This window comes from Vicugna pacos, unplaced genomic scaffold (assembly GCF_048564905.1).
Source record: "Vicugna pacos unplaced genomic scaffold, VicPac4 scaffold_19, whole genome shotgun sequence".
NCBI lineage: Eukaryota > Metazoa > Chordata > Mammalia > Artiodactyla > Camelidae > Vicugna > Vicugna pacos.
The window spans coordinates 75803346-75812659 of record NW_027328740.1 but is presented as its reverse complement, the minus strand read 5'-3'; the positions used below and the strand labels follow the sequence as shown (position 1 = coordinate 75812659).

The 9314-nt window shown below is 46.3% G+C and overlaps 1 long non-coding RNA gene across 1 annotated transcript; it reads right to left on the bottom strand.

Moving 5' to 3' along the window:
• Positions 1–5163: 5163 nt before the first annotated feature.
• Positions 5164–8758, bottom strand: LOC140693598 (uncharacterized). The gene is made up of 3 exons (XR_012069362.1): positions 8508–8758; positions 8153–8360; positions 5164–5386 (listed from the first exon to the last, which is right to left on the bottom strand). It is a non-coding gene; the product is annotated as an uncharacterized lncRNA (long non-coding RNA).
• Between the last annotated feature and the right edge of the window lie 556 nt (positions 8759–9314).

Here is a 9314-nt window from a genome sequence, read left to right as displayed (position 1 = left end):
CCTGGCCCTGGGCGCACGAGCTCCATGCCCTTGGTTGAGTCAGTCAACATCTCTAAGCTACAGTTTCCTCATCAGTAAAATGAGGACATAATCAATATGGAAAAAAAACAGAATCTGAGGGGGACTAAATTTCTGGTGATTGAAGATAATTTTAATTTTGATTTATACAGCAAAGGACATCATACAATTTTTACTACATCGTATTTCTAAAGGACAGCTTCTACTATTAAAAGTAATGCATGCACGTACACACAAACACACGTGCAGACACACTGGCTCTAGTCCACATACATCCCCACGGGCACACACACATGGAGTCATGTACCACCCACACACCCATAACATACGCACAACCACACACATCCTCAGGCGCACACACACACATAACATACAGAACCACATACATCCCCAGGTGCACGTGAGCACACACAAACACACAGTCATGTACAACACACGTCCCCAGGTGCGCGCGTGCACACACACACGTCTTACACACTTTGGCGTTATTCTAAATCAATTTACAATTGAGGGTCACAGTGTCCATTGTTTTATCCACTCAGAAGGTCCTGACTTTGGAGCTTGAAGCAGGAGCTCTCCTCTCTGGAGATGGTCTTTACCAATTACAGTCTCAGTAGAGCCAACATAACTGCTCTGGACCTTTGGAAGTGCAGGCCAGAGCATACCTGGGAGCTCACATCCTGTACATGTAAACATGTTAAGTGCAGTAGGTTCTAAAGTCCTGCCTTTACAAATATACGTTCATTATAAGGGGGAAGACCAGGTTCAAATTTAGAATTCCAAGACACAGGGGAGTCCGGCAAAGAAAGTGAGCGTGTGGGGAGAGCTGATTCCCAGTCTCTGACCACTAGCCTGATCCTTTTCTTCCCAATGCTGGGTCCATCCCTTGCCACAAGTGGCCTTGGATGTTCACAGGGGGACACTCAAAACTCACATTCGGGATCTGCTCATACCCTCCATACATACAGCTGCCCTTTGGCCTCTCTGTGAGTCCTGGGAATCTGAGCTTCCGGGAGAGCCGGTGCAGGCACTAGGAATGGGTCAGGGGCTGCTGAGACAGGGCATCTGGGGTCCTGGGCTTCTAGAGCATGGGATGGAGCCAATGACCCTGCCCCCTTGGCCCTGCTGACTCCACCCCATGGAGGGCGTGGCCAGAGGAAGTGTCAGGGCCAGAGGGACCCTCTGCAGTGCAGGACCCAGGGCAGCGGGCCCCCTTGCCGTGGTCTAAGAGCAGAAGGCCTAAGGAAAGATCTGAAGAGGCTGTAAGGTATCTTCATTCCCATTAATTAAACAAAAATAAAAGCATACCACAGGCGTGAGTGGAAAGGGATTTGTTAGAACAAGGGAAGGCACTTGCCAAGGTCTGGCCATAGAGGGCTGGTGGGTTTGTCAGGTTGATGAGGAACCAAGAGGCTGTTAGTCCCTTCTGGGTCTAAACACCTCTTGAATTCCTCCGGGTGACACTGAAATGCAGTGAGACACGGAACTCTCTTAAGTTGTTAAAATCTTCATGGTGAACCATTCAACTCTCTCCTCATTCTTGGCTGCGAAAGCACGATAAACACAGGCCAGAAACTCATCAGCCTGTTGGTTGGTTCACTATCCGTCTGGCGCCTCCTCTTGTAGGAGCCTTTATCACATCACCCAGGGCTGACCCGGCTCAGGATTATAGCTGATTTTCCGCAGGTGGCATCACTTGCTAGTGACATGAAGCAGGCACATTAGCCACCTCCCAAACACTGAGGCTCCTCCTGGGAGGAGACTTCAGACCCCCAATCCAGCCTCTGCACCACGATGTTCCTTAGTGTCACTACCGGTTTGCTGCCTTGGCCTCTAGCTTTGACCAGATCCTCGCCAGATTGTCGATAAATATCACCCATATACCACATCTAAGCTTGTGGTCCAGATGTGACCATGGTTCTTATTTTCTTCCCATCGATGGATTGTTTGATCTTTGAGTAATCATGTCGACAGCAAGGCCAGTACAGCCCTCTTGAGGCCTCCCCGATCCGCCTCTGTGTATAACTGTCCTAGCACCCCAGGGGATCGGGTCTGAAGCCTGGCACTCAGACACGAGGATGTCAGCTGGAGAGACAGGAATTCACTCCTGCTGTGGCTTCTGCTGTGGCTCAATGTGGCCATAAAAACGGATCCCACAGGCCCTGACGTCACTTGACTCACTGCAGGGATGCTCCCACACTGCCGCGTTCCCCCAGAGACTGAGGGCTTTCTGCTTGTTCCGGAAGGCCCCACCCCCGAGGGGACACTGGGTCCAGTGGAGCGTCCAGCCTGCTTCCCCGCCAGCCCTTAGGGCCTTTGTGGGGCCTGGAACATCAACTAACCTCCCCTTAGGGACCCCTTTGTCCTTTGCAGCCAACAGACCTAGGTCATAAGCACTTTAACTCACCTGAGGGTGTTTTCCTCACTTCAGGGGCAGTGAGGACTGGGCTTCTTCACACTCCAAGTGCCCCCGGTCTGGATGCAGACAGTCTGGCTCTCCCCCCAGTCCTGCAGGTTCCGGCCACACCTCCTGCTGGTCACGGAGTCTGTGCTGTATTCTCTTCCAGGACAACAGGTGCACTCTGCCCCCCGCCCCGTCCCCACCAGCAGTGGCAGAGGTGGAGGACAGGCGGGTGAGCTTGGGCCTGAGACACTGCCCTGAAATCAGTGCCCCAGAGGCCGCTGGTGACTAGAGGGACCACGGGGAAGAAGGCAGCATGGGATGGGAGGGGGAGGAAGGTTCAGGATAACGAGATGAAAAGGGGAACAGATAGCACCGTGAGGACCTCGACCATGAAAGGGAAGAAGATAGACAGTGACAGCTGGAGCGGTGTTGGCGTTAAAAGCTGCGGGCATTTTCATTTAATTTTATTAATTACCATTACATATAGTGACATATTTTTATTTGATTAAAGATTAGGTGCCATGTCATATAACAGGATATAGTATATTATTTAATAAATAATACATAATAGTAGATATACTAGCATGTTATGTTCTGTTTATTTATTATCAGATAGTATATAATACATATGTAGTTATTTATATACATAATATATAATTCATGCATCTATATAATATATAACACATAACAATGTAGGATTCTGAATATTATATTTTATAACAAGATTACATAACAATAATGATGTAATATTATCCATTGTATATCTTGGCTCATGACACATTCTCACCTTAGGTGCCTGTCAGAAGTATTTATGTATTAAAATTAATATTATAAGAAACAGTTGTGAACCTGTCACCCAGCACCAGAACAGGACTATTGACAGTGACATACTGTGTCCTATCCTGCCCTAGGCCTCTTCTCACAGGAAGCAACCAGCATCCTGAATCCTGGCTTACACTTGCCTTGTGTTACTTTCACACACACAACATTTAAGATCAGTTAAAACAAATGAACTGCAGGTACATGCAACGAAGTGGATGCATCATACACCCTATGTTAAATTGAAAAAGTAAGCCCAAGAAGGTATCCTATAGTGTGCTAAGCTTTTAACTGTGTATATATATGTCAACTAAACTCACTAAATTAAGAACAACTACAGCTAGAGTCCAGGTGGGAGAGGGACAGATAAAAGGTGAGGTGAGCAGATTTGCTGCAGGTGAGCGAGTTCCCTTCAAGTAACATGTCATTCTCTCTGAAGCAGGAGGCAAGGCCATCTGCTGGGAGTCAGGGAAGAGACAGAGGGAAGCTTAGAGGTGTGCAGAGAGCATAGAATTTTGACACCACTGTGTGGCAAGTGGGGAAATGTGCTCACTAGAGAAATCCTGGAGGATTGCCTGGCAGTGGCAACATGCTGGGCATTGATTTGTAGTCTTAGAAATCTGTGCTGGGAGAGCCTGCTGCCTGCAGGCTCAGAACAAATAGAGCTGGGTGAACCGAGATGGAAGTCATCCTGGTGAGGAAATGAAAAGATCAAGGGTCAAGGGGGTTTTGTTTGTCATAAAGAGAGTGCTGACTGTGGATGCAGAGCTGGAAGGTGGGGAAGTGGAAGTAAGAGGAACGTGGACAGGTAGGAAAGCAGAGGAGTCAGTGCATGATGCCCCAGTGAGGGTGAAGGAGGGCCAACGAGGCTGGTGGAGAAGCAGCTGGATGGCTAGAGTTGGGCACATAAAGGAGAGAGGCTGGACCTGGGGTGGAGACACGCCTGGGTATGAGCCCGGGGGTAGGGTGAATGGGAGGTGTCTGGCTCAGGCTGACGGAGAAGAAGACCCTACAATGACCATACTGGGTGGTGGAGGGAGAATCAACATTGACGTCTTGATGGTAGGCGGTGAGGCAATACAGAGTTGGTGGTCCAGCTGCTCCTGACTGAGGCAGATGAGCAGGGAGGCCAGGGTGGCAGGCACTGCTAGGAATGGACTGGGTTTTCCAGGTGTTCCCAAGAGAGGAGGAGAAATCACCTCATGGGGGAAAGTGAGCACAAGGAGGTCAACCCAGGCTCCTGATCAAACGGAGAGTGTGAGGGGGCAAATCGTCAACTCCAGAGATGGTGGCCTAGGAAGCAGGGACCATGGGTGAAGTGAGGGGACACTCAGAGAAGAGAGAGAGATGAGTCTTCTGGGTGTAGGGGGAAGAGAGGCCCCAGGACAAAGGAGCACAGGGGCACAGTGATGAGGATGGACTGGCTCTGTTGTGACACTGCAGGAATGGCTGGATCTTTGTCCTGAGGGCTTAGTTTGGGGGGGCTACTGGCCTCATGAGGGCCCCCCTCTCAGCAGCCTGGACAGATGCTCCCGCTCCTGATAGCTCTGTGGCCACCACTGTTCCCGGAAGGGCTCTGCCTCCATCTTCTATCAGACATTCCTGCCCAGTCCCCGACTGCCAGCGAGGGAGCCTGGGCCTCAGAGCCGTTTGCCGTGGAGGGACACAGGCTCCTTGGAGAAGCAGGCTGATCTTATTTTTCTCCGTAACCCACGGCCTAGCAAAGCGCCAGCCTATGGGTGGGCCATTCAGGGGCTCGGATACTTCTTAAATTAACTCAAAGCAGTAGAATAGCAGAGCTGGAGGAAGTGACCACTGAGCTCACAGAGTTCACTGCCCACACCCCCATTCTACAGATGAAGAAACAGAGGCCAAGCAGCCAAGGTCATGCTGCTCTTTAATGCTGGCCTCTGTTGGGCATACCAAGTGATGAGCTGCACTGAAGGGCCTGAGAGGGGGCTCTGGGGTCAGACAGCTTGGGTTCAAGTCCCACCCCTGCCATTTACTAGCTGTGTGATTAATGACTGTCCTTCCTGTAAAGTGCCACCTCATTTGTTTGTCATGAACACAGAGTTCCTTGAACAGCAGGACAGAATTCTTTAAAGGTTTGCTGTTGCTTTTGTTACTATTATCACCAAGTGAACCCTGAAATGAAGAACAAAGACAGCAAGATTTTTTATTTTAAAAGATTTTAAAATACGATGATGACTGTTTGATTTAATCTATTCAAGTTTGCATTTGACCCTTATTAACAACTGCACAATGGATGAATTTTGAGGAAATGTTACTTCATGTCTTTAATTCTCACTAACTACACAGGCTATTCAACAGGAAGCAATTTTTTTTCCAGGAAGAGGGACAAAATGTTAACAATATCTCTGTACCTCTCGGTTCCCAGTGAGTTGGTTGTGATCTGTCAACCCAACTTTGGGGAAATGCCCTCTCCTCCTGGGCTCGCTGCACTGCCACGTGGCCTCCAGGGGGCGATTTACCCCCACACGAATCCAGTATCTTGGTTCATATCTTTGCTTCAGATCCCTCAAGGACTGCCCATGCACCAGGGCCCCATCTGCCCCGCCAGTCTCACCTGCTGGCCTCCAGGAAACTATCCTGGGTCTCAACCATCCTCTGTTCCTATGCCCGCCCCACTACTCTTCATTTTGTCCTTCAAGTGTGGGCTCCTGTGGCTTGCCACCAAGCAGGGGTCTCCCAGTCCTCCACCTTGGGGAACTGCATCGTCCTGCACAGTGCCTAGCGAAACTGTGTGGAGGCCGGAAGAATACAGAACAACAGGTGCTCAGAGGGGCTGCCTTTCCCACTGCAGGGGCCCTGGAGAGCTTTCTCCCAGCTGGTTATTCACAGGCGCTGAAGCTGTGGAATCTCGATCTTACCAATTTAAAGGGCATCATCACTAATTACAAAAGAAATCATTTTTTCAGTAGCAAAAGGAGAAAAGACTTTGTGCCCCATGCCCCCATCTTTCTTCCTCCGCCTTCAGAGGTGATTCTCACTCTCTGGGCAAGGGTAGAAAGCAACAAACAGAATATTATTTTTCAATGATTCTTCTTTCCCACTCTGAAGATTGCATCCCAAGACTGATGAAGGCTAGGATGGTTTGGCTTCCCTGTACTGAGTATTCAGAGGCTCAGGGTGGAGGGGGTTAGGGAGATAATTCAGCATTATGGAACCAAACAGAGACATTAAAAGGTTCTACTCTAAACAGAAAGGAAGCAGGATGCTATACAAATGGGAAAACCATCATTGGAAATGAAATAACGAGTTACAAGACAATAAACATGAAGATGTAAAAAAGAAAAAGTATATCAAAATACAAAAAGGTGGGAAAGGGAGACGGGTAGCAAGAAAAGATAGATTTTTTCTCTTTCTTTTTCCTTTTTCTCATTATTCTTAGGATGTGTTGGAGCCTACGTGATTATCAGTCTAAAGGAAATAGATATGATAATGGGTTGATATACTTGAAAAATAGGGTAACCACAAATCGAAAGCATATAATAGAGTTGAAAAAAAAAACCAAAAAAGAAACAAACTCTAAATGGCTTAAAGACTTAAACATTAGACAAGACGCTAAAAAACTCTCAGAAGAAAACATAGGCAAAACATTATTTGACATCTATCTCAGCAGTGTTTTCCTAGGGCAATCCACCCAAGCAACAGAAAATAAAAGCCAAAATAAACAAATGGGACCTAGTTACACCTATCAGCTATTTCAAAGCAATAGAAACCATAAGCAAAATGAAAAGACAACCTATGGAATGTGAGAAAATATTCGCAAAAGATGAGACTGAACATGGCTTAACTTGTAGACTATAAAAATAGTTCATACAACTTAATAAGAAAAAAAAATAAACAACCCAATCCAAAAATGGGCAGAACAACTAAACAAGCAATTCTCCAATGAAGATATACAAATGGCCAATAGGCATATGAAAAAAAGGCACAATATCGCTAATTATCTTAGAAATGCAAATCAAAACTACAATAAGTTATCATCTCACACTACTCAGAATGGCCACCATTCAAACATCCACTCACCATAGATGCTGGAGAGGCTTGGAGAAAAGGGAACCCTCCTACATTATTGCTGGGAATGTAGTTTGGTGAAGCCAATGTGGAAAACAATATGGAGATACCTCAAAAGACTAAAAAAAGACATCATTTGATCCAGCAATCTTACTCCTGGGCATATATCCAGAGGGAACCTTAATTTCAAAATATACCTGCACCCCAATGTTCACAGCAGCATTGTTTTCAATGACCAAGACATAGAAGCAACCTAAACGCCCACTGACAAATGACTGGATAAAGATGTAGTATTTAGATATAAAAGAATATTACACAGTTGTAACAAAGAAGGAAATAATGCCATTTACAGCAACATGGATGGACTTGGAGATTATCACACTAAAGTGAAATAACTCAGACAGAGAAAGACAAGTAACATATGATACCACTTATATGTGGAATTTTTAAAAAAGATACAAATAAACTTATTTACAAAACAAAAACAGACTCACAGACTTAGGAAACAAACTTAGGAGTTTGGGATTAACAATTACAAACTACTATATGTAAAACAGACAAACAGCAAGGATTCACTGTAGAACACAGGGGAAAATGTTCAGTATCTTGCAACCTATAATGGAAAAGAACCTGAAAAAGAATAGACTATGTATATGTACAACTGAATCACTATGCTGTATACCTGAAACTAACAAAACAGCTGTATATCTGAAACTAACTAAACATTGTAAATCAACCACATTTCAATTAAAAAAAAAGATAAGCTCTAAATAGCTGTATTCAAAGAAAATCTTCAAATCTTACCTCCTACAAAAAGTAAAATGGGAAGCTTGAGCAGGACCAAATTATACTGAATGAGAGGTTACATACCTTCTCCAGCACGTGGCCCATGGTACACATACATCGTGTTTTCCTTCAGGTAAGAATGGCCCTTACTGCCCAGGGAGCGAGTCCTGCTGGGACAAGGCCTCTGTGGCAGTGGCCTCCTTGTCACCGCTCCATCTCACCAGAAGGCCAGGGTTTTCAGAGGGGAGGGAACACAGAGCTCATACACTTCAGATATATTTCCTGAGAAAAACTGTGGAAAGACCAAATTCACCTGCAGTGCAGGAAACATGAGCACGGCCCCTAAGCAGACTGACAAACCCGAAGCAAGACGGCCCGATGTTCACATCGGAACCAGAACAAAAACCGTCTGGCCCCAGTTAAACGATCACCATCTCACCTGCAATGAACTGTTCGTACTCATTGTCAGGGATGTTTCTGTTGAGACTTGAGAGATCAAAAAAGTCAGACCAGGGAATCCGGACCTGGTGGATGTCCAGGCTCTGCTAATGGTAGAGGCGGCCCCAAGGGGGTATCACCAGCACCGACTCTTCCATTTTCAGCAGGGTCTTCAGGAGGAAGGCGATGTGGATACAGACGCCCCTACGGAGGCTGAAGCCCTCCGGAGGGTTGACATAACACAGAAGGTACCTGGCAGGGAGCAAAGGAGAGCGGGTCTTCAGAGCCAGGTCTCTGCACAGGAATCCCGGCTTAGATAGAACAGATACAATGGGAATCTCTGCACAGCACATGGCCTAGACTCAAGACACGTTCAGCAGCTTCTGGTTTGTATAGTGGAGGCACTGCCCACCGATCTCTGTGTGGCCAATTATTTCGAGTCCGGGAGCACATGCAGAAGACATCTTGGCATCTGTCTATCAACGCTAAGCACCTGACTAGTACCTGAGCACCCGTTCTCCAGGGAATCTCAAACTTCTTGGCCTAAAGACCCCTGTACACTCTTAAATACTGAGGACTTCAAAAGGCTGCTGTTTATGTGGGTTAAATCTATCAATAGTTCCTGTGTTAGAAGTTAAATAAGAACTTTAAAAAATGCTTATGAGTTCACTTAAAAGTAATAACAACCTACTACATGATACCATTAATACTCTTAAGCAAAAAATAAGTATATTTTTCTAAACAAAAATCATTAATGAGAGGAATAGCAGTGATTTTAATTTCTGAGAATCTCTTTTGGACTGGTGAG